The sequence below is a fragment of the Schistocerca cancellata genome, chromosome 1, assembly GCF_023864275.1.
Source record: "Schistocerca cancellata isolate TAMUIC-IGC-003103 chromosome 1, iqSchCanc2.1, whole genome shotgun sequence".
NCBI classification, from domain to species: domain Eukaryota; kingdom Metazoa; phylum Arthropoda; class Insecta; order Orthoptera; family Acrididae; genus Schistocerca; species Schistocerca cancellata.
Window position 1 is genome coordinate 29998936 of NC_064626.1, and position 27224 is coordinate 30026159.

The window sequence follows — 27224 nt, forward strand, 5'->3', positions numbered from 1 at the left end:
ATTGACGAATAAACACAGAAATTGCGTCCCTGTGAGAAACTATGGATTCTATGACGTCTCCTTCTAAATCGAGGTACGTTTCTATGGAAACGACAGGATTTTCTTTTGGGACACGACTATCTCCTTTTCGATGCACTATTCCTTCTTTACTGCATTCCTCGCGCCTTTTCAATGTCGAATAAATACAGAAATTGCGTCCCTCTAAAAAACTATTGATTCTATGACGTCTCCTTCTAAATCGAGAAACGTTTCTATGGAAACAACAGGATTTTATTTGGGACACGACTATCTCTTTTCCGATGCACTATTCCTTCTTTACTGCATTCCTCGCGCCCTCGCATTGAAGAATAAAATTGCGTTCCTATGAGAAACTATGGATTCTATGACGTCTCCTTCTAAATCGAGGTACATTTCTATTGAAACGACTGGATTTTCTTTTAGGATACGACTATCTCCTTTCCGATGCACTATTCCTACGTTACTGCTTTCGTCGCGCCCTGACATTGACGAATAAACACAGAAATTGCGTCCCTATGAAAAACTATGGTTTCTATGACGTCTCCTTCTAAATCGAGGAACACTTCTATGGAAACGACAGGATTTTCTTTTGGGATACGACTATCTCCTTTCCGATGCACTATTCCTTCCTTACTGCATTCCTCGCGCGTTCACATTGACGAATTAACACAGAAATTGCGTCCCTATGATAAACTATTGATTCTATGACGTCTCCATCTAAATCGAGGAACGTTTCTATGGAAACGACAGGATTTTCTTTTGGGATACGACTATCTCCTTTCCGATGCACCATTACTTCTTTACTGCATTCCTCGCGCCCTCACATTGACGAATTAACACAGAAATTGCGTCCCTATGATAAACTATTGATTCTATGACGTCTCCTTCTAAATCGAGGAACGTTGCTATGGAAACGACAGGATTTTCTTTTGGGATACGATTAACTCCTTTCTGATGCACTATTCCATCTTTACTGCATTCCTCGCGCCCTCACATTGACGAATAAACACAGAAATTTCGTCCCTATGAAAAACTATTGATTCTATGACGTCTCCTTCTAAATCGAGGAACACTTCTATGGAAACAACAGGATATTCTTTTGGGACACGACTATCTCCTTTCCGATTCGCTATTCCCTCTTTACTGCATTCCTCGCGCCCTCGCATTGACGAATAAACACAGAAATTGCATCCCTTTGAAATACTATGGTTTCTATGACGTCTCCTTCTAAATCGAGGTACGTTTCTATGGAAACGACAGGATTTTCTTTTGGGATACGACTATCACCTTTCCGATGCACTATTTTTACGTTACTGCATTCCTCGCACTCTCACATTGACGAATAAACACAGAAATTGCGTCCCTGTGAGAAACTATGGATTCTATGACGTCTCCTTCTAAATCAAGGTACGTTTCTATGGAAACGACAGGATATTCTTTTGGGATACGACTATCTCCTTTCCGATGCACTATTCCTACGTTACTGCATTCCACGCGCCCTCACATTGACGAATAAACACAGAGATTGCATCCCTTTGAAATACTATGTTTTCTATGACGTCTCCTTCTAATTCGAGTAACACTTCAATGGAAACGACAGGATTTTCTTTTGGGATACGACTATCTCCTTTCCGATGCACTATTCCTTCTTTACTGCATTCCTCGCGCCCTCACATTGACGAATAAACACAGAAATTGCGTCCCTATGAAAAACTATGGTTTCTATGACGTCTCCTTCTAAATCGAGGAACACTTCTAAGGAAACGACAGGATTTTCTTTTGGGATACGACTATCTCCTTTCCGATGCACTATTCCTTCTTTACTGCATTCCTCGCGCCCCCACATTGACGAATAAACACAGAAAATCAGACCCTACGAAAAACTATGGATTCTATGACGTCCCCTTCTAAATCGAGGAACGTTTCTATGGAAGGAACAGGATTGTCTTTTGGGATTCGACTATCTCCTTTCCGATGCACTATACCTTCTTTATTGCATTCCTCGCTCCCTCACATTGACGAATTAACACAGAAATTGCGTCCCTATGAAATTCTATGGTTTCTATGACGTCTCCTTCTAAATCGAGGAACGTTTCTATGGAGACGACAGGATTTTCTTTTGGGATACGACTATCTCCTTTCCGATGCACTATTCCTTCTTAACTGCATTCGTCGCGCCCTCACATTGACGAATAAGCACAGAAATTGAGTCCCTATGAAAAACTATGGATTCTATTACGTCTCCTTCTAAATCGAGGAACGTTTCTATGGAGACGACAGGATTTTCTTTTGGGATACGACTATCTCCTTTCCGATGCACTATTCCTTCTTATCTGCATTCCTCGCTCCCACACATTGTCGAATAAACACATAAATTGCGTCCCTATGAAAAACAATGATCTATGACGTCTCCTTCTAAATCGAGGAACGTTTCTATGGAAACGACAGGATTGTCTTTTGGGATTTGACTATCTTCTTTCCGATGCACTATTCCTTCTTTACTGCATTCCTCGCGCCCTTACATTTACGAATAAACACAGAAATTGAGTCCCTATGAAAAACTATGGATTCTATGGCGACTCCTTCTAAATCGAGGAATTTTTCTATGGGAACGACAGGATTTTCTTATGGGATACGACTATCTCCTTTCCGATGCACTATTCCTCCTTTACTGCATTCCTCGCGCCCTCACATTGAGGAATAAACACAGAAATTGCGTCCCTATGAAAAACTACGGATTCTATTACGTCTCCATCTAAACCGCGGAACGTTTCTATGGATACGACAAGATTTTCTTTTGGGATACGACTATCTTTTTCCGAATCACTATTCCTCCTTTACTGCATCCCTCGCTCCCTCACATTGACGAATAAACACAGAAATTGTGTCCCTATGAAAAACTATGGATTCTATGACATCTCCTCCTAAATCGAGGAACACTTCTATGGGAACGACAGGATTTTATTTTGGGATACGTCTATCTCCTTTCCGATGCACTACACCTTCTTTACTGCATTCCTCGCGCCCCCACATTGAAGAATAAACACAATAATAGCGTCCCTACGAAAAACTATGGATCTATGACGTCTCCTTCTAAATCGAGGAACGTTTCTATGGAAACGACAGGATTTTATTTTGGCATACGACTATCTCCTTTCCGATGCACTATTCCTTCTTTACTGTATTCCTCGCAACCTCACATTGACAAATTAACACAGAAATTGCGGCCCTATGAAAAACTGTGGATTCTATGACGTCTCCTTCAAAATGGAGGAACGTTTCTATGGAAACTACAAGATTTTCTTTTGCGATACGGCTATCTCCTTTCCGATGCACTATTCCTTCTTTACTGCATTCCTCACGCCCTCACACTGAAGAAATAACACAGAAATTGAGTGCCTATGAAAAACTGTGGATCTATGACGTCTCCTTCTAAATCGAGGAACGTTTCTATGAAAACGACAGGATTTTCTTTTGGCATACGACTATATGTTTTCCGATGCACTATTCCTTCTTTACTGCATTCCTCGCAACCTCACATTGACGAATAACACAGAAATTGCGTCCCTATGAAAAACTGTGGATTCTATGACGTCTCCTTCTAAATCGAGGAACGTTTCTATGGAAACGACAGGATTTTCTTTTAGCATACGACTATATGTTTTCCGATTCACTATTCCTTCTTTACTGCATTCCTCGCAACCTCACATTGACGAATAACACAGAAATTGCGTCCCTACGAAAAACTGTGGATTCTATGACGTCTCGTTCTAAATCGAGGAACGTTTCTATGGAAACGACAAGATTTTCTTTTGGGATACGGCTATCTCCTTTCCAGTGCAATATTCCTTCTTTACTGCATTCCTCACGCCCTCACACTGAAGAATAAACACAGAAATTGTGTCCCTGTGAAAAACTGTGGATTCCATGACGTCTCCTTCAAAATCGAGGAACGTTTCTATGGAAACGACAGGATTTTCTTTTGGCATACGACTCTCTCCTTTCCGATGCACTATTCCTTCTTTACTGTATTCCTCGCAACCTCACATTGACGAATTAACACAGAAATTGCGTCCCTGTGAAAAACTGTGGATTCCATGACGTCTCCTTCAAAATCGAGGAACGTTTCTATGGAAACGACAAGATTTTCTTTCGGGATACGACTATCTCCTTTCCGTTGCATTATTCCTTTTTTACTGCATTCCTCGCGCCCTCACATTGAAGAATAAACACAGAAATTGCGTCCCTATGAAAAAATATGGATTCTATGACGTCTCCTTCTAAATCGAGGAACGTTTCTATGGAAAATACAGGGTTTTCTTTTGGGATACGACTATCTCCTTTCCATTGCACTATTCCTTCCTTACTGCATTCCTCGCGCCCAGACATTGACGAATAAACACAGAAATTGCGTCCCTATGAAGAACTATGGTTTCCATGACGTCTCCTTCTAAATCGAGGAACGTTTCTAAGTAAACGGCAGGATTTTCTTTTGGGATACGACTATATGTTTTCCGATTCACTATTCCTTCTTTACTGCATTCCTTGCAACCTCACATTGACGAATAACACAGAAATTGCGTCCCTACGAAAAACTGTGGATTCTATGACGTCTCCTTCTAAATCGAGGAACGTTTCTATTGAAACGACAAGATTTTCTTTTGGGATACGGCTATCTCCTTTCCGGTGCAATATTCCTTCTTTACTGCATTCCTCACGCCCTCACACTGAAGAATAAACACAGAAATTGTGTCCCTACGGAAAACTATGGATCTGTGACGTCTCCTTCTAAATCGAGGAACGTTTCTATGGAAACGACAGGATTTTCTTTTGGCATACGACTATCTCCTTTCCGATGCACTTTTCCTTCTTTACTGTATTCCTCGCAACCTCACATTGACGAATTAACACAGAAATTGCGTCCCTGTGAAAAACTGTGGATTCCATGACGTCTCCTTCAAAATCGAGGAACGTTTCTATGGAAACGACAAGATTTTCTTTTGGGATACGACTATCTCCTTTCCGATGCATTATTCCTTTATTACTGCATTCCTCGCGCCCTCACATTGAAGAATAAACACAGAAATTGCGTCCCTTTGAAAGACTATGGATTCTATGACGTCTCCTTCTAAATCGAGGAACGTTTCTATGGAAAATACAGGGTTTTCTTTTGGGATACGACTATCTCCTTTCCATTGCACTATTCCTTCCTTACTGCATTCCTCGCGCCCAGACATTGACGAATAAACACAGAAATTGCGTCCCTATGAAGAACTATGGTTTCCATGACGTCTCCTTCTAAATCGAGGAACGTTTCTATGGAAACGACAGGCTTTTCTGTTGGGATACAACTATCTGTTTTCCGATGCAATATTCCTTTTTTACTGCATTCCTCGCACCCTCACATTGACGTATAAACACATGAATTGCGTCCCTATGAAAAGCTATGGATTCTATGACGTCTCCTTCTAAATCGAGGAATTTTTCTATGGAAACGACAGGATTTTCTTATGGGATACGACTATCTCCTTTCCGATGAACTACTCCTTCTTTACTGCATTCCTCGCACCCTCACATTGACGTATAAACTCATAAACTGCGTCCCTATGAAAAACTATGGTTTCTATGACGTCTCCTTCTAAATCGAGGAACGTTTCTATGGAAAGGACAGGGTTTTCTTTTGGGATACGACTATCTCCTTTCCGATGCACTATTCCATCCTTACTGCATTCCTCGCGCCCAGACATTGACGAATAAACACAGAAATTGCGTTCCTATGAAGAACTATGGTTTCCATGACGTCTCCTTCTAAATCGAGGAACGTTCCTATGGAAACGACAGGCTTTTCTTTTGGGATACGACTATCTCTTTTCCGATGCACTATTCCTTCTTTACTGCATTCCTCTCACCCTCACATTGACGTATAAACACAAATTGCGTCCCTATGAAAAACTATGGATTCTATGGCGTCTCCTTCTAAATCGAGGAACGTTTCTATGGAAACGACAGGATTTTCTTATGGGATACGACTATCTCCTTTCCGATGCACTATTCCTCCTTCACTGCATTCCTCGCGCCCTCACATTGACGAATAAAAACAGAAATTGCGTCCCTATGAAAAACAATGGATTCAATGACGTCTCCTTCTAAATCGAGGAACGTTTCTATGGAAACGACAAGATTTTCTTTTGGGATACGGCTATCTCCTTTCCGATGCACTATTCCTTCTTTACTGCATTCCTCACGCCCTCACACTGAAGAATAAACACTGAATTTGCGTCCCTATGAAAGACTATGGATTCTATGACGTCTCCTTCTAAATCGAGCAATTTTTCTATGGGTACGACAGGATTTTCTTATGGGATACGACTATCTCCTTTCCGATGCACTATTCCTTCTGTACTGCATTCCTCGCGTCCCCACATTGATGAATAAACACAATAATAGCGTCCCTACGAAAAACTATGGATCAATGACGTCGCCTTCTAAATCGAGGAACGTTTCTATGGAAACGCCAGGATTTTATTTTGGCATACGACTATCTCCTTTCCGTTGCACTATTCCTTCTTTACTGTATTCCTCGCAACCTCACATTGACGAATTAACACAGAATTTGCGGCCCTATGAAAAACTGTGGATTCTATGACGTCTCCTTCAAAATCGAGGAACGTTTCTATGGAAACGACAAGATTATCTTTTGGGATACGGCTATCTCCTTTCCGATGCACTATTCCTTCTTTACTGCAATCCTCACGCCCTCACACTGAAGAAATAACACAGAAATTGCGTCCCTATGAAAAACTATGGATTCTATGACGTCTCCTTGTAAATCGAGGCATTTTTCAAAGGAAACGACAGGAATTTCTTTTGGGATACGAATATCTCCTTTCTGATGCACTGTTCCTTCTTTACTGCATTCCTCGCGCCCCCACATTGAAGAATAAACACAATAATAGCGTCCCTATGAAAAACTGTGGATCTATGACGTCTCCTTCTAAATCGAGGATCGTTTCTATGAAAACGACAGGATTTTCTTTTGGCATACGACTATATGTTTTCCGATGCACTATTCCTTCTTTACTGCATTCCTCGCAACCTCACATTGACGAATAACACAGAAATTGCGTCCCTATGAAAAACTGTGGATTCTATGACGTCTCCTTCTAAATCGAGGAACGTTTCTATGTAAAGGGCAGGATTTTCTTTTGGGATACGACTATCTCTTTTCCGATGCACTATTCCCCCCTTACTGCATTCCTCGCGCCCTCACATTGACGAATAAACACAGAAATTGCGTCCCTATTAAAATCTATGGATCCTATGACGTCTCCTCCTAAATCGAGGAACGTTTCTATGGAAAATACAGGGTTTTCTTTTGGGATACGACTATCTCCTTTCCGATGCACTATTCCTTCTTTACTGTATTCCTCGCAACCTCACATTGACGAATTAACACAGAATTTTCGGCCCTATGATTAACTGTGGATTCTATGACGTCTCCTTCAAAATCGAGGAAAGTTTCTATGAAAACGGCAAGATTTTCTTTTGGGATACGACTATCTCTTTTCCGATGCACTATTCCTTCCATACTGCATTCCTCGCGCCCTCACATTGACGAATAAACACAGAAATTGCGTCCCTATGAAAATCTATGGATCCTATGACGTCTCCTCCTAAATCGAGGAACGTTTCAATGGAAACGACGGGATTTTCTTTTGGGATACGCCTATCTCCTATCCGATTCACTATTCCTTCTTTACTGCATTCCTCGCTCCCTCACATTGACGAATAAACACAGAAATTGCGTCCCTATGAAAAACTATAGATTCTATGACGTTTCCACCTAAATCGAGGAACATTTTTATGGAAACGACAGGATTTTCTTTTGGGATACGACTATCTCCTTTCTGATGCACTATTCCTTCTTTACTGCATTCCTCGAGCCCCCGATTGAAGAATAAACACAATAATAGTGTCCCTATGAAAAACTGTGGATCTATGACGTCTCCTTCTAAATCGAGGAACGTTTCTATGGAAACGACAGGATTTTCTTTTGGCATACGACTATATGTCTTCCGATGCACTATTCCTTCTTTACTGCATTCCTCGCAACCTCACATTGACGAATAACACAGAAATTACGTCCCTATGAAAAACTGTGGATTCTATGACGTCTCCTTCTAAATCGAGGAACGTTTCTATGGAAACGACAAGATTTTCTTTTGGGATACGGCTATCTCCTTTCCGATGCACTATTCCTTCTTTACTGCATTCCTCACGCCCTCACACTGAAGAATAAACACAGAAATTGTGTCCCTACGAAAAACTATGGATCTATGACGTCTCCTTCTAAATCGAGGAACGTTTCTATGGAAACGACAGGATTTTCTTTTGGCATGCGACTATCTCCTTTCCGATGCACTATTCCTTCTTTACTGTATCCCTCGCTACCTCACATTGACGAATGACACAGATATTGCGTCCCTATGCATAACTGTGGTTTCTATGACGTCTCCTTCTAAATCGAGGAACGTTTCTATAAAAAGGACAGGGTTTTCTTTTGGGATACGACTATCTCCTTTCTGATGCACTATTCCTTCTTTACTGCATTCCTCGCGCCCCAACATTGAAGAATAAACACAATAATAGCGTCCCTATGAAAAACTGTGGATCTTTGACGTCTCCTTCTAAATCGAGGAACGTTTCTATGGAAACGACAGGATTTTCTTTTGGCATACGACTATATGTTTTCCGATGCACTATTCCTTCTTTACTGCATTCCTCACGCCCTCACACTGAAGAATAAACACAGAAATTGTGTCCCTACGAAAAACTATGGATCTATGACGTCTCCTGCTAAATCGAGGAACGTTTCTATGGAAACGACAGGATTTTCTTTTGGCATACGACTATCTCCTTTCCGATGCACTATTCCTTCTTTACTGTATCCCTGGCAACCTCACATTGACGAATTAACACAGAAATTGCGTCCCTATGAAATACTGTGGATTCTGTGACGTCTCCTTCAAAATCGAGGAACGTTTCTATGGAAACGACAAGATTTTCTTTTGGGATAGGACTAACTCCTTTCCGATGCACTATTCCTTTTTTACTGCATTCCACACGCCCTCACACTGAATAATAAACACAGAATTTGCGTCCCTATGAAAGACTATGGATTCTATGACGTCTCCTTCTAAATCGAGGAATTTTTCTATGGGAACGACAGGATTTTCTTATGGGATACGACTATCTCCTTTCCGATGCACTATTTCTCCTTTACTGCATTCCTCGCGCCCTCACATTGAGGAATAAACACAGAAATTGCGTCCCTATGAAAAACTACGGATTCTATTACGTCTCCATCTAAACCGCGGAACGTTTCTATGGATACGACAGGATTTTCTTTTGGGATACGACTATCTTTTTCCGAATCACTATTCCTCCTTTACTGCATCCCTCGCTCCCTCACATTGACGAATAAACACAGAAATTGTGTCCCTATGAAAAACTATGGATTCTGTGACATCTCCTCCTAAATCGAGGAACACTTCTATGGAAACGACAGGATTTTATTTTGGGATACGACTATCTCCTTTCCGATGCACTACACCTTCTTTACTGCATTCCTCGCGCCCCCACATTGAAGAATAAACACAATAATAGCGTCCCTACGAAAAACTATGGATCTATGACGTCTGCTTCTAAATCGAGGAACGTTTCTATGGAAACGACAGGATTTTATTTTGGCATACGACTATCTCCTTTCCGATGCACTATTCCTTCTTTACTGTATTCCTCGCAACCTCACATTGACGAATTAACACAGAAATTGCGGCCCTATGAAAAACTGTGGATTCTATGACATCTCCTTCAAAATGGAGGAACGTTTCTATGGAAACGACAAGATTTTCTTTTGCGATACGGCTATCTTCTTTCCGATGCACTATTCCTTCTTTACTGCATTCCTCACGCCCTCACACTGAAGAAATAACACAGAAATTGCGTCCCTATGAAAAACTATGGATTCTATGACGTCTCCTTCTAAATCGAGGAACGTTTCTATGTAAACGGCAGGATTTTCTTTTGGGATACGACTATCACTTTTCCGATGCACTATTCCTCCCTTACTGCATTCCTCGCGCCCTCACATTGACGAATAAACACAGAAATTGCGTCCCTATTAAAATCTATGGATCCTATGACGTCTCCTCCTAAATCGAGGAACGTTTCTATGGAAAATACAGGGTTTTCTTTTGGGATACGACTATCTCCTTTCCGATGCACTATTCCTTCTTTACTGTATTCCTCGCAACCTCACATTGACGAATTAACACAGAATTTGCGGCCCTATGAAAAACTGTGGATTCTATGACGTCTCCTTCAAAATCGAGGAACGTTTCTATGAAACCGACAAGATTTTCTTTTGGGATACGGCTATCTCCTTTCCGATGCACTATTCCTTCTTTACTGCAATCCTCACGCCCTCACACTGAAGAAATAACACAGGAATTGCGTCCCTATGAAAAACTATGGATTCTATGACGTCTCCTTCTAATTCGAGGAACGTTTCTATGAAAACGGCAGGATTTTCTTTTGGGATACGACTATCTCTTTTCCGATGCACTATTCCTTCCTTACTGCATTCCTCGCGCCCTCACATTGACGAATAAACACAGAAATTGCGTCCCAATGAAAATCTATGGATCCTATGACGTCTCCTCCTAAATCGAGGAACGTTTCAATGGAAACGACAGGATTTTCTTTTGGGATACGACTATCTCCTTTCTGATGCACTATTCCTTCCTTACTGCATTCCTCGCGCCCCCGATTGAAGAATAAACACAATAATAGCGTCCCTATGAAAACCTGTGGATCTATGACGTCTCCTTCTAAATCGAGGAACGTTTCTATGGAAACGACAGGATTTTCTTTTGGCATACGACTATATGTTTTCCGATGCACTATTCCTTCTTTACTGCATTCCTCGCAACCTCACATTGACGAATAACACAGAAATTGCGTCCCTATGTAAAACTGTGGATTCTATGACGTCTCCTTCTAAATCGAGGAACGTTTCTATGGAAACGACAAGATTTTCTTTTGGGATACGGCTATCTCCTTTCCGATGCACTATTCCTTCTTTACTGCATTCCTCACGCCCTCACACTGAAGAATAAACACAGAAATTGTGTCCCTACGAAAAACTATGGATCTATGACGTCTCCTTCTAAATCGAGGAACGTTTCTATGGAAACGACAGGATTTTCTTTTGGCATACGACTATCTCCTTTCCGATGCACTATTCCATCTTTACTGTATCCCTCGCAACCTCACACTGACGAATTAACACAGAAATTGCGTCCCTATGCAAAACTGTGGATTCTATGACATTTCTTTCAAAATCGAGGAACGTCTCTATGGAAACGACAAGATTTTCTTTTGGGATAGGACTATCTCCTTTCCGATGCACTATTCCTTTTTTACTGAATTCCTCGCGCCCTCACATTGAAGAATAAACACAGAAATTGCGTCCCTATGAAAAAATATGGATTGTATGACGTCTCCTTCTAAATCCAGGAACGTTTCTATGGAAACGACAGGGATTTCTTTTGGGATACGACTATCTCCTTTCCAATGCACTATTCCTTCTTTACTGCATTCCTCGCGCCCAGACATTGACGAATAAACACAGAAATTGCGTCCCTATGAAGAACTATGGTTTCCATGACGTCTCCTTCTAAATCGAGGAACGTTTCTATGGAAACAACAGGCTTTTCTGTTGGGATACGACTATCTCTTTTTCGATGCAATATTCCTTTTTTACTGCATTCTTCGCACCCTCACATTGACGTATAAACACATAAATTGCGTCCCTATGAAAAGCTATGGATTCTATGAAGTCTCCTACTAAATCGAGGAATTTTTCTATGGAAACGACAGCATTTTTTTGGGATACGACTATCTCCTTTCCGATGCACTATTCCTTCTTTACTGCATTCCTCCCGCACACACATTGTCGAATAAACACAATAATGGCGTCCCTATGAAATACTATGGATCTATGACGTCTCCTTCTAAATCGAGGAATGTTTCTATGGAAACGACAGGATTTTCTTTTGGGATACGACTATCTCCTTTCCGATGCACTATTCCTTCTTTACTGCATTCCTCGCAACCTCACATTGACGAATAACACAGAAATTGCGTCCCTATGAAAAACTGTGGATTCTATGACGTCTCCTTCTAAATCGAGGGACGCTTCTATGGAAACGACAAGATTTTCTTTTGGGATACGGCTATCTCCTTTCCGATGCACTATTCCTTCTTTACTGCATTCCTCACGCCCTCACACTGAAGAATAAACACAGAAATTGCGTCCCTATGAAAAACTGTGGATTCTATGACGTCTCCTTCTAAATCGAGGAACATTTCTATGGAAACGACACGATTTCATTTTGGGATACGGCTATCTCCTTTCCGATGCACTATTCTTTCTTAGCAGCATTCCTCGCGCCCTCACATTGAGGAATAAACACAGAAATTGCGTCCCTATGAAAAACTACGGATTCTATTACGTCTCCATCTAAACCGCGGAACGTTTCTATGGATACGACAGGATTTTCTTTTGGGATACGACTATCTTTTTCCGAATCACTATTCCTCCTTTACTGCATCCCTCGCTCCCTCACATTGACGAATAAACACAGAAATTGTGTCCCTATGAAAAACTATGGATTCTGTGACATCTCCTCCTAAATCGAGGAACACTTCTATGGAAACGACAGGATTTTATTTTGGGATACGACTATCTCCTTTCCGATGCACTACACCTTCTTTACTGCATTCCTCGCGCCCCCACATTGAAGAATAAACACAATAATAGCGTCCCTACGAAAAACTATGGATCTATGACGTCTGCTTCTAAATCGAGGAACGTTTCTATGGAAACGACAGGATTTTATTTTGGCATACGACTATCTCCTTTCCGATGCACTATTCCTTCTTTACTGTATTCCTCGCAACCTCACATTGACGAATTAACACAGAAATTGCGGCCCTATGAAAAACTGTGGATTCTATGACATCTCCTTCAAAATGGAGGAACGTTTCTATGGAAACGACAAGATTTTCTTTTGCGATACGGCTATCTTCTTTCCGATGCACTATTCCTTCTTTACTGCATTCCTCACGCCCTCACACTGAAGAAATAACACAGAAATTGCGTCCCTATGAAAAACTATGGATTCTATGACGTCTCCTTCTAAATCGAGGAACGTTTCTATGTAAACGGCAGGATTTTCTTTTGGGATACGACTATCACTTTTCCGATGCACTATTCCTCCCTTACTGCATTCCTCGCGCCCTCACATTGACGAATAAACACAGAAATTGCGTCCCTATTAAAATCTATGGATCCTATGACGTCTCCTCCTAAATCGAGGAACGTTTCTATGGAAAATACAGGGTTTTCTTTTGGGATACGACTATCCCCTTTCCGATGCACAATTCCTTCTTTACTGTATTCCTCGCAACCTCACATTGACGAATTAACACAGAATTTGCGGCCCTATGAAAAACTGTGGATTCTATGACGTCTCCTTCAAAATCGAGGAACGTTTCTATGAAACCGACAAGATTTTCTTTTGGGATACGGCTATCTCCTTTCCGATGCACTATTCCATCTTTACTGCAATCCTCACGCCCTCACACTGAAGAAATAACACAGGAATTGCGTCCCTATGAAAAACTATGGATTCTATGACGTCTCCTTCTAATTCGAGGAACGTTTCTATGATAACGGCAGGATTTTCTTTTGGGATACGACTATCTCTTTTCCGATGCACTATTCCTTCCTTACTGCATTCCTCGCGCCCTCACATTGACGAATAAACACAGAAATTGCGTCCCAATGAAAATCTATGGATCCTATGACGTCTCCTCCTAAATCGAGGAACGTTTCAATGGAAACGACAGGATTTTCTTTTGGGATACGACTATCTCCTTTCTGATGCACTATTCCTTCCTTACTGCATTCCTCGCGCCCCCGATTGAAGAATAAACACAATAATAGCGTCCCTATGAAAAACTGTGGATCTATGACGTCTCCTTCTAAATCGAGGAACGTTTCTATGGAAACGACAGGATTTTCTTTTGGCATACGACTATATGTTTTCCGATGCACTATTCCTTCTTTACTGCATTCCTCGCAACCTCACATTGACGAGTAACACAGAAATTGCGTCCCTATGTAAAACTGTGGATTCTATGACGTCTCCTTCTAAATCGAGGAACGTTTCTATGGAAACGACAAGATTTTCTTTTGGGATACGGCTATCTCCTTTCCGATGCACTATTCCTTCTTTACTGCATTCCTCACGCCCTCACACTGAAGAATAAACACAGAAATTGTGTCCCTACGAAAAACTATGGATCTATGACGTCTCCTTCTAAATCGAGGAACGTTTCTATGGAAACGACAGGATTTTCTTTTGGCATACGACTATCTCCTTTCCGATGCACTATTCCTTCTTTACTGTATCCCTCGCAACTTCACACTGACGAATTAACACAGAAATTGCGTCCCTATGCAAAACTGTGGATTCTATAACATCTCTTTCAAAATCGAGGAACGTCTCTATGGAAACGACAAGATTTTCTTTTGGGATAGGACTATCTCCTTTCCGATGCACTATTCCTTTTTTACTGCATTCCTCGCGCCCTCACATTGAAGAATAAACACAGAAATTGCGTCCCTATGAAAAAATATGGATTGTATGACGTCTCCTTCTAAATCCAGGAACGTTTCTATGGAAACGACAGGGATTTCTTTTGGGATACGACTATCTCCTTTCCAATGCACTATTCCTTCTTTACTGCATTCCTCGCGCCCAGACATTGACGAATAAACACAGAAATTGCGTCCCTATGAAGAACTATGGTTTCCATGACGTCTCCTTCTAAATCGAGGAACGTTTCTATGGAAACAACAGGCTTTTCTGTTGGGATACGACTATCTCTTTTTCGATGCAATATTCCTTTTTTACTGCATTCTTCGCACCCTCACATTGACGTATAAACACATAAATTGCGTAGCTATGAAAAGCTATGGATTCTATGAAGTCTCCTACTAAATCGAGGAATTTTTCTATGGAAACGACAGCATTTTTTTGGGATACGACTATCTCCTTTCCGATGCACTATTCCTTCTTTACTGCATTCCTCCCGCACACACATTGTCGAATAAACACAATAATGGCGTCCCTATGAAATACTATGGATCTATGACGTCTCCTTCTAAATCGAGGAATGTTTCTATGGAAACGACAGGATTTTCTTTTGGGATACGGCTATCTCCTTTCTGATGCACTATTCCTTCTTTACTGCATTCCTCGCGCCCCAACATTGAAGAATTAACACAATAATAGCGTCCCTATGAAAAACTGTGGATCTTTGACGTCTCCTTCTGAATCGAGGAACGTTTCTATGGAAACGACAGGATTTTCTTTTGGCATACGACTATATGTTTTCCGATGCACTATTCCTTCTTTACTGCATTCCTCGCAACCTCACATTGACGAATAACACAGAAATTGCGTCCCTATGAAAAACTGTGGATTCTATGACGTCTCTGCTTCTAAATCGAGGAACGTTTCTATGGAAACGACAATATTTTCTTTTGGGATACGGCTATCTCCTTTCCGATGCACTATTCCTTCTTTACTGCATTCCTCACGCCCTCACACTGAAGAATAAACACAGAAATTGTGTCCCTACGAAAAACTATGGATCTATGACGTCTCCTTCTAAATCGAGGAACGTTTCTATGGAAACGACAGGATTTTCTTTTGGCATACGACTATCTCCTTTCCGACGCACTATTCCTGCTTTACTGTATCCCTCGCAACCTCACATTGACGAATTAACACAGAAATTGCGTCCCTATGAAAAACTGTGGATTCTATGACGTCTCCTTCTAAATCGAGGAACATTTCTATGGAAACGACAAGATTTCCTTTTGGGATACGGCTATCTCCTTTCCGATGCACTATTCTTTCTTAGCTGCATTCCTCGCGCCCTCACACTGAAGAATAAACACAGAAATTGCGTCCCTATGAAAGACTATGGATTCTATGACGTCTCCATCCAAATCGAGGAACGTTTCTATGGAAACGACAAGATTTTCTTTTGGGATACGGCTATCTCCTTTCCGATGCACTATTCCTTCTTTACTGCATTTCTCACGCCCTCACACTGAAGAATAAACACAGAAATTGTGTCCCTACGAATAACTATGGATCGATGACGTCTCCTTCTAAATCGAGGAACGTTTCTATGGAAACGACAGGATTTTCTTTTGGCATACGACTATCTCATTTCCGATGCACTATTCCTTCTTTACTGCATTCCTCGGACCCTCACATTGACGAATTAAAACAGAAATTGCGTCCCTATGGAAAACTGTGGATTCTATGACGTCTCCTTCTAAATCGAGGAACATTTCTATGGAAACGACAAGATTTCCTTTTGGGATACGGCTATCTCCTTTCCGATGCACTATTCTTTCTTAGCTGCATTCCTCGCGCCCTCACACTGAAGAATAAACACAGAAATTGCGTCCCTATGAAAGACTATGGATTCTATGACGTCTCCTTCTAAATCGAGGAACGTTTCTATGGAAACGGAATGATTTTCTTTTGGGATACGACTATCTCCTTTCCGATGCACTAGTCCTACTTTACTGCATTCCTCGCGCCCAGACATTGACGAATAAACACAGAAATTGGGTCTCTATAAAAAACTATGGATTTCACGACGTCTCATTCTAAATCGAGGAATTTTTCTATGGAAACGACAGGATTTTCTTATGGGATTCGACTATCTCCTTTCCGATGCACTACTCCTTCTTTACTGCATTCCTCGCGCCCTAACATTGAAGAATAAACACTGAAATTGCGTCCCTATGAAAAACTATGGATTCTATGACGTCTCGTTCAAAATCAGGGAATTTTTCTATGGAAACGACAAGATTTTCTTATGGGACACGTCTATCTCCTTTCCGAATCACTACACCTTTTTTACTGCTTTCCTCGCGCCCCCACATTGAAGAATAAACACAATAATAGCGTCCCTATGAAAAACTATGGATCTGTGTTGTCTCCTTCTAAATCGAGGAACGTTTCTATGGAAACGACAGGATTTTATTTTGGGATACGACTATCTCCTTTCCAATGCACTATATCTTTACTGCATTCCTCGCGCCCCGACATTGACGAATAAACACAGAAATTGCGTCCCTATGAAGAACTATGGTTTCCATGACGTCTCCTTCTAAATCGAGGAACGTTTCTATGGTGCGGCAGGATTTTCTTTTGGGATACGACTATCTCTTTTCCGATGCACTATTCCTTCTTTACTGCATTCCTCGCGCCCACACATTGACGAATAAACACAGAAATTGCGTACCTAAGAAAATCTATGGATTCTATGACGTCTCCTTCTGAATCGAGGAACGTTTCTACGGAAACGACAGGATTTTATTTTGGGATACGACTATCTCCTTTCCCATGCACTATTCCTTCTTTACTGCATTCCTCGCTCACACACATTGTCGAATAAACTCAATAATGGCGTCCCTATGGAATACTATGGATCTATGACGTCTCCTTCTAAATCGAGGAATGTTTCTATGGAAACGACAGGATTTTCTTTTGGGATACGACTATCTCCTTTCCGATGCACTATTCCTTCTTTACTGCATTCCTCGGACCCTCACATTGACGAATTAAAACAGAAATTGCGTCCCTATGAAAAATTGTGGATTCTATGACGTTTCCTTCAAAATCGAGGAAAGTTTCTATGGAAACGACAAGATTTTCTTTTGGGATAGGACTATCTCTTTTCCGATGCACTATTCCTTTTTTACTGCATTCCTCGCGCCCTCACATTGAAGAATAAACACAGAAATTGCGTCCCTATGAAAAAATATGGATTCTATGACGTCTCCTTCTAAATCCAGGAACGTTTCTATGGAAACGACAGGGTTTTCTTTTGGGATACGACTATCTCCTTTCCAATGCACTATATCTTTACTGCATTCCTCGCGCCCCGACATTGACGAATAAACACAGAAATTGCGTCCCTATGAAGAACTATGGTTTCCATGACGTCTCCTTCTAAATCGAGGAACGTTTCTATGGAAACAACAGGCTTTTCTGTTGGGATACCACTATCTCCTTTCCGATGCACTATTCCTTCTTTACTGCGTTCCTCGCGCCCAGACATTGACGAATAAACACAGAAAATGCGTTCCTATGAAGAACTATGGTTTCCATGACGCCTCCTTCTAAATCGAGGAACGTTTCTATGGGAACGACAGGCTTTTCTTTTGGGATACCACTATCTCTTTTCCGATGCACTATTCCTTCTTTACTGCATTCCTCTCACCCTCACATTGACGTATAAACACATAAATTGCGTCCCTATGAAAAACTATGGAGTCTATGACGTCTCATTCTAAATCGAGGAACGTTTCTATGGAAACGACAGGGTTTTCTTTTGGGATACGACTATCTCCTTTCCGATGCACTATTTCTTCTTTACTGCATTCCTCGCGCCCAGATATTGACGAATAAACACAGAAATTGCGTTCCTATGAAGAACTATGGTTTCCAAGACGTCTCCTTCTAAATCGAGGAACGTTTCTATGGAAACGACAGGGTTTTGTTTGAGATACGACTATCTCTTTTCCGATGCACTATTCCTTCTTTACTGCATTCCTCGCACCCTCACATTGACGTATAAACACATAAATTGCGTCCTTATGAAAAACTATGGATTCTATGACGTCCCCTTCTAAATCGAGGAATTTTTCTATGGAAACGACAGCATTTTTTTGGGATACGACTATCTCTTTTCCGATGCACTATTCCTTCTTTACTGCATTCCTCGCGCCCACACATTGACGAATAAACACAGAAATTGCGTCCGTAAGAAAATCTATGGATTCTATGACGTCTCCTTCTAAATCGAGGAACGTTTCTACGGAAACGACAGGATTTTATTTTGGGATACGACTATCTCCTTTCCGAAGCACTATTCCTTCTTTACTGCATTCCTCGCGCCCCAACATTCAAGAATAAACACAATAATAGCGTCCCTATGAAAAACTGTGGATCTTTGACGTCTCCTTCTAAATCGAGGAACGTTTCTATGGAAACGACAGGATTTTCTTTTGGCATACGACTATATGTTTTCCGATGCACTATTCCTTCTTTACTGCATTCCTCGCAACCTCACATTGACGAATAACACAGAAATTGCGTCCCTATGAAAAACTGTGGATTCTATGACGTCTCCTTCTAAATCGAGGAACGTTTCTATGGAAACGACAAGATTTTCTTTTGGGATACGGCTATCTCCTTTCCGATGCACTATTCCTTCTTTACTGTATCCCTCGCAACCTCACATTGACGAATTAACACAGAAATTGCGTCCCTGTGAAAAACTGTGGATTCTATGACGTCTCCTTCTAAATCGAGGAACATTTCTATGGAAACGACAAGATTTCCTTTTGGGATACGGCTATCTCCATTCCGATGCACTACTTTTTCTTAGCTGCATTCCTCGCGGCCTCACGCTGAAGAATAAACACAGAAACTTCGACCCTATGAAAGACTATGGATTCTATGACGTCTCCTTCTAAATCGAGGAACGTTTCTATAAAAAGTACAGGGTTTTCTTTTGGGATATGACTATCTCCTTTCTGATGCACTATTCCTTCTTTACTGCATTCCTCGCACCCCAACTTTGAAGAATAAACACAATAATAGCGTCCCTATGAAAAACTGTGGATCTTTGACGTCTCCTTCTAAATCGAGGAACGTTTCTATGGAAACGACAGGATTTTCTTTTGGCATACGACTATATGTTTTCCGATGCACTATTCCTTCTTTACTGCATTCCTCGCAACCTCACATTGACGAATAACACAGAAATTGCGTCCCTATGAAAAACTGTGGATTCTATGACGTCTCCTTCTAAATCGAGGAACGTTTCTATGGAAACGACAAGATTTTATTTTGGGATACGGCTATCTCCTTTCCGATGCACTATTCCTTCTTTACTGCATTCCTCAGGCCCTCACACTGAAGAATAAACACAGAAATTGTGTCCCTACGAAAAACTATGGATCTATGACGTCTCCTTCTAAATCGAGGAACGTTTCTATGGAAACGACAGGATTTTCTTTTGGCATACGACTATCTCCTTTCCGATGCACTATTCCTTCGTTACTGTATCCCTCGCAACCTCACATTGACGAATTACCACAGAAATTGCGTCCCTATGAAAAACTGTGGATTCTATGACGTCTCCTTCTAAATCGAGGAACGTTTCTATGGAAACGACAGGGTTTTCTTTTGGGATACGACTATCTCCTTTCCAATGCACTATTCCTTCTTTACTGCATTCCTCGCGCCCAGACATTAACGAATAAACACAGAAATTGCGTCCCTATGAAGAAGTATGGTTTCCATGACGTCTCCTTCTAAATCGAGGAACGTTTTTATGGAAACAACAGGGTTTTCTTTTGGGATACGACTATCTCCTTTCCGATGCACTATTTCTTCTTTACTGCATTCCTCGCGCCCAGATATTGACGAATAAACACAGAAATTGCGTTCCTATGAAGAACTATGGTTTCCAAGACGTCTCCTTCTAAATCGAGGAACGTTTCTATGGAAACGACAGGGTTTTGTTTGAGATACGACTATCTCTTTTCCGATGCACTATTCCTTCTTTACTGCATTCCTCGCACCCTCACATTGACGTATAAACACATATATTGCGTCCTTATGAAAAACTATGGATTCTATGACGTCTCCTTCTAAATCGAGGAATTTTTCTATGGAAACGACAGCATTTTTTTGGGATACGACTATCTCCTTTCCGATGCACTATTCCTTCTTTACTGCATTCCTCGCGCCCACACATTGACTAATAAAATACAGAAATTGCGTCCGTAAGAAAATGTATGGATTCTATAACGTCTCCTTCTAAATCGAGGAACGTTTCTACGGAAACGACAGGATTTTATTTTGGGATACGACTATCTCCTTTCCGATGCACTATTCCTTCTTTACTGCATTCCTCGCGCACACTCATTGTTGAATAAACACAATAATGGCGTCCCTATGAAATACTGTGGATCTTTGACGTCTCCTTCTAAATCGAGGAACGTTTCTATGGAAACGACAGGATTTTCTTTTGGCATACGACTATATGTTTTCCGATGCACTATTCCTTCTTTACTGCATTCCTCGCAACCTCACATTGACGAATAACACAGAAATTGCGTCCCTATGAATAACTGTGGATTCTATGACGTCTCCTTCTAAATCGAGGAACATTTCTATGGAAACGACAAGATTTCCTTTTGGGATACGGCTATCTCCTTTCCGATGCACTACTCTTTCTTAGCTGCATTCCTCGCGCCCTCACACTGAAGAATAAACACAGAAATTGCGTCCCTATGAAAGACTATGGATCTATGACGTCTCCTTCTAAATCGAGAAATGTTTCTATGGAAACGACAGGATTTTCTTTTGGGATACGACTATCTCCTTTCCGATGCACTATTCCTTCTTTACTGCATTCCTCGGACCCTCACATTGACGAATTAAAACAGAAATTGCGTCCCTATGAAAAATTGTGGATTCTATGACGTCTCCTTCAAAATCGAGGAAAGTTTCTATGGAAACGACAAGATTTTCTTTTGGGACAGGACTATCTCCTTTCCGATGCACTATTCCTTTTTTATTGCATTCCTCGCGCCCTCACATTGAAGAATAAACACAGAAATTGCGTCCCTATGAAAAAATATGGATTCTATGACGTCTCCTTCTAAATCCAGGAACGTTTCTATGGAAACGACAGGGTTTTCTTTTGGGATACGACTATCTCCTTTCCAATGCACTATTCCTTCTTTACTGCATTCCTCGCGCCCAGACATTGACGAATAAACACAGAAATTGCGTCCCTATGAAGAACTATGGTTTCCATGACGTCTCCTTCTAAATCGAGGAACGTTTCTATGGAAACAACAGGCTTTTCTGTTGGGATACGACTATCTCTTTTCCGATGCAATATTCCTTTTTTACTGCATTCCTCGCACCCTCACATTGACGTATAAACACATAAATTGCGTCCCTATGAAAAGCTATGGATTCTATGAAGTCTCCTTCTAAATCGAGGAATTTTTCTATGGAAACGACAGGATTTTCTTATGGGATACGACTATCTCCTTTCCGATGAACTACTCCTTCTTTACTGCATTCCTCGCACCCTCACATTGACGTATAAACACATAAATTGCGTCCCTATGAAAAACTATGGTTTCTATGACGTCTACTTCAAAATCGAGGAACGTTTCTATGGAAAGGACAGGGTTTTCTTTTGGGATACGACTATCTCCTTTCCGATGCACTATTCCTTCCTTACTGCGTTCCTCGCGCCCAGACATTGACGAATAAACACAGAAAATGCGTTCCTATGAAGAACTATGGTTTCCATGACGCCTCCTTCTAAATCGAGGAACGTTTCTATGGAAACGACAGGGTTTTGTTTGAGATACGACTATCTCTTTTCCGATGCACTATTCCTTCTTTACTGCATTCCTCGCACCCTCACATTGACGTATAAACACATAAATTGCGTCCTTATGAAAAACTATGGATTCTATGACGTCCCCTTCTAAATCGAGGAATTTTTCTATGGAAACGACAGCATTTTTTTGGGATACGACTATCTCTTTTCCGATGCACTATTCCTTCTTTACTGCATTCCTCGCGCCCACACAGTGACGAATAAACACAGATATTGCGTCCGTAAGAAAATCTATGGATTCTATGACGTCTCCTTCTAAATCGAGGAACGTTTCTACGGAAACGACAGGATTTTATTTTGGGATACGACTATCTCCTTTCCGAAGCACTATTCCTTCTTTACTGCATTCCTCGCGCACACACATTGTCGAATAAACACAATAATGGCGTCCCTATGAAATACTATGGATCTATGACGTCTCCTTCTAAATCTAGGAATGTTTCTATGGAAACGACAGGATTTTCTTTTGGGATACGACTATCTCCTTTCTGATGCACTATTCCTTCTTTACTGCATTCCTCGCGCCCCAACATTCAAGAATAAACACAATAATAGCGTCCCTATGAAAAACTGTGGATCATTGACGTCTCCTTCTAAATCGAGGAACGTTTCTATGGAAACGACAGGATATTCTTTTGGCATACGACTATATGTTTTCCGATGCACTATTCCTTCTTTACTGCATTCCTCGCAACCTCACATTGACGAATAACACAGAAATTGCGTCCCTATGAAAAACTGTGGATTCTATGACGTCTCCTTCTAAATCGAGGAACGTTTCTATGGAAACGACAAGATTTTCTTTTGGGATACGGCTATCTCCTTTCCGATGCACTATTCCTTCTTTACTGTATCCCTCGCAACCTCACATTGACGAATTAACACAGAAATTGCGTCCCTGTGAAAAACTGTGGATTCTATGACGTCCACTTCTAAATCGAGGAACATTTCTATGGAAACGACAAGATTTCCTTTTGGGATACGGCTATCTCCTTTCCGATGCACTGCTCTTTCTTAGCTGCATTCCTCGCGCCCTCACACTGAAGAATAAACACAGAAATTGCGTCCCTATGAAAGACTATGGATTCTATGACGTCTCCTTCTAAATCGAGGAACGTTTCTATGGAAAGGACAGGGTTTTCTTTTGGGATACGACTATCTCCTTTCTGATGCACTATTCCTTCTTTACTGCATTCCTCGCACCCCAACATTGAAGAATAAACACAATAATAGCGTCCCTATGAAAAACTGTGGATCTTTGACGTCTCCTTCTAAATCGAGGAACGTTTCTATGGAAACGACAGGATTTTCTTTTGGCATACGACTATATGTTTTCCGATGCACTATTCCTTCTTTACTGCATTCCTCGCAACCTCACATTGACGAATAACACAAAAATTGCGTCCCTATGAAAAACTGTGGATTCTATGACGTCTCCTTCTAAATCGAGGAACGTTTCTATGGAAACGACAAGATTTTCCTTTGGGATACGGCTATCTCCTTTCCGATGCACTATTCCTTCTTTACTGCATTCCTCACGCCCTCACACTGAAGAATAAACACAGAAATTGTGTCCCTACGAAAAACTATGGATCTATGACGTCTCCTTCTAAATCGAGGAACGTTTCTATGGAAACGACAGGATTTTCTTTTGGCATACGACTATCTCCTTTCCGATGCACTATTCCTTCGTTACTGTATCCCTCGCAACCTCACATTGACGAATTAACACAGAAATTGCGTCCCTATGAAAAACTGTGGATTCTATGACGTCTCCTTCTAAATCGAGGAACGCTTCTATGGAAACGACAGGGTTTTCTTTTCGGATACGACTATCTCCTTTCCAATGCACTATTCCTTCTTTACTGCATTCCTCGCGCCCAGACATTAACGAATAAACACAGAAATTGCGTCCCTATGAAGAAGTATGGTTTCCATGACGTCTCCTTCTAAATCGAGGAACGTTGCTATGGAAACAGCAGGGTTTTCTTTTGGGATACGACTATCTCCTTTCCGATGCACTATTTCTTCTTTACTGCATTCCTCGCGCCCAGATATTGACGAATAAACACAGAAATTGCGTTCCTATGAAGAACTATGGTTTCCAAGACGTCTCCTTCTAAATCGAGGAACGTTTCTATGGAAACGACAGGGTTTTGTTTGAGATACGACTATCTCTTTTCCGATGCACTATTCCTTCTTTACTGCATTCCTCGCACCCTCACATTGACGTATAAACACATAAATTGCGTCCTTATGAAAAACTATGGATTCTATGACGTCTCCTTCTAAATCGAGGAATTTTTCTATGGAAACGACAGCATTTTTTTGGGATACGACTATCTCCTTTCCGATGCACTATTCCTTCTGTACTGCATTCCTCGCGCCCACACATTGACGAATAAAATACAGAAATTGCGTCCGTAAGAAAATCTATGGATTCTATGACGTCTCCTTCTAAATCGAGGAACGTATCTACGGAAACGACAGGATTTTATTTTGGGATACGACTAACTCCTTTCCGATGCACTAGTCCTTCTTTACTGCATTCCTCGCGCCCAGACATTGACGAATAAACACAGAAATTGGGTCTCTATAAAAAACTATGGATTTCACGACGTCTCCTTCTAAATCGAGGAATTTTTCTATGGAAACGACTGGATTTTCTTATGGGATACGACTATCTCCTTTCCGATGCACTACTCCTTCTTTACTGCATTCCTCGCGCCCTAACATTGAAGAAAAAACACATAAATTGCGTCCCTATGAAAAACTATGGTTTCTATGACGTCTCCTTCTAAATCGAGGAACGTTTCTATGGAAAGGACAGGGTTTTCTTTTGGGATACGACTATCTCCTTTCCGATGCACTATTCCTTCTATACTGCATTCCTCGCGCACACACATTGTCGAATAAACACAATAATGGCGTCCCTATGAAATACTGTGGATCTTTGACGTCTCCTTCTAAATCGAGGAACGTTTCTATGGAAACGACAGAATTTACTTTTGACATACGACTATATGTTTTCCGATGCACTATTCCTTCTTTACTGCATTCCTCGCAACCTCACATTGACGAATAACACAGAAATTGCGTCCCTATGAAAAACTGTGGATTCTATGACGTCTCCTTCTAAATCGAGGAACGTTTCTATGGAAACGACAAGATTTTCTTTTGGGATACGGCTATCTCCTTTCCGATGCACTATTCCTTCTTTACTGTATCCCTCGCAACCTCACATTGACGAATTAACACAGAAATTGCGTCCCTATGAAAAACTGTGGATTCTATGACGTCTCCTTCTAAATCGAGGAACATTTCTATGGAAACGACAAGATTTCCTTTTGGGATACGGCTATCTCCTTTCCGATGCACTACTCTTTCTTAGCTGCATTCCTCGCGCCCTCACACTGAAGAATAAACACAGAAATTGCGTCCCTATGAAAGACTATGGATTCTATGACGTCTCCTTCTAAATCGAGGAACGTTTCTATAAAAAGGACAGGGTTTTCTTTTGGGATACGACTATCTCCTTTCTGATGCACTATTCCTTCCTTACTGCATTCCTCGCACCCCAACATTGAAGAATAAACACAATAATAGCGTCCCTATGAAAAACTGTGGATCTTTGACGTCTCCTTCTAAATCGAGGAACGTTTCTATGGAAACGACAGGATTTTCTTTTGGCATACGACTATACGTTTTCCGATGCACTACTCCTTCTTTACTGCATTCCTCGCAACCTCACATTGACGAATAACACAGAAATTGTGTCCCTATGAAAAACTGTGGATTCTGTGACGTCTCCTTCTAAATCGAGGAACGTTTCTATGGAAACGACAGGATTTTCTTTTGGGATACGACTATCTCCTTTCCAATGCACTATTCCTTCTTTACTGCATTCCTCGCGCCACGACATTAACGAATAAACACAGAAATTGCGTCCCTATGAAGAAGTATGGTTTCCATGACGTCTCCTTCTAAATCGAGGAACGTTTCTATGGAAACGACAGGCTTTTCTGTTGGGATACGACTATCTCTTTTCCGATGCAATATTCCTTTTTTACTGCATTCCTCGCGCCCAGACATTGACGAATAAACACAGAAATTGCGTCCCTATGAAAAACTATGGTTTCTATGACGTCTCTTTCTAAATCGAGGAACGTTTCTATGGAAAGGACAGGGTTTTCTTTTGGGATACGACTATCTCCTTTCCGATGCACTATTCCTTCTTTACTGCATTCCTCGCGCCCAGACATTGACGAATAAACACAGAAATTGCGTCCCTATGAAGAGCTATGGTTTCCATGACGCCTCCTTCTAAATCGAGGAACGTTTCTATGGAAACGACAGGCTTTTCTTTTGGGATACGACTAACTCTTTTAAGATGCACTATTCCTTCATTACTGCATTCCTCTCACCCTCACATTGACGTATAAACACATAAATTGCGTCCCTATGAAAAACTATGGATTCTATGACGTCTCCTTCTAAATCGAGGAACGTTTCTATGGAAACGACAGGGTTTTCTTTTGGGA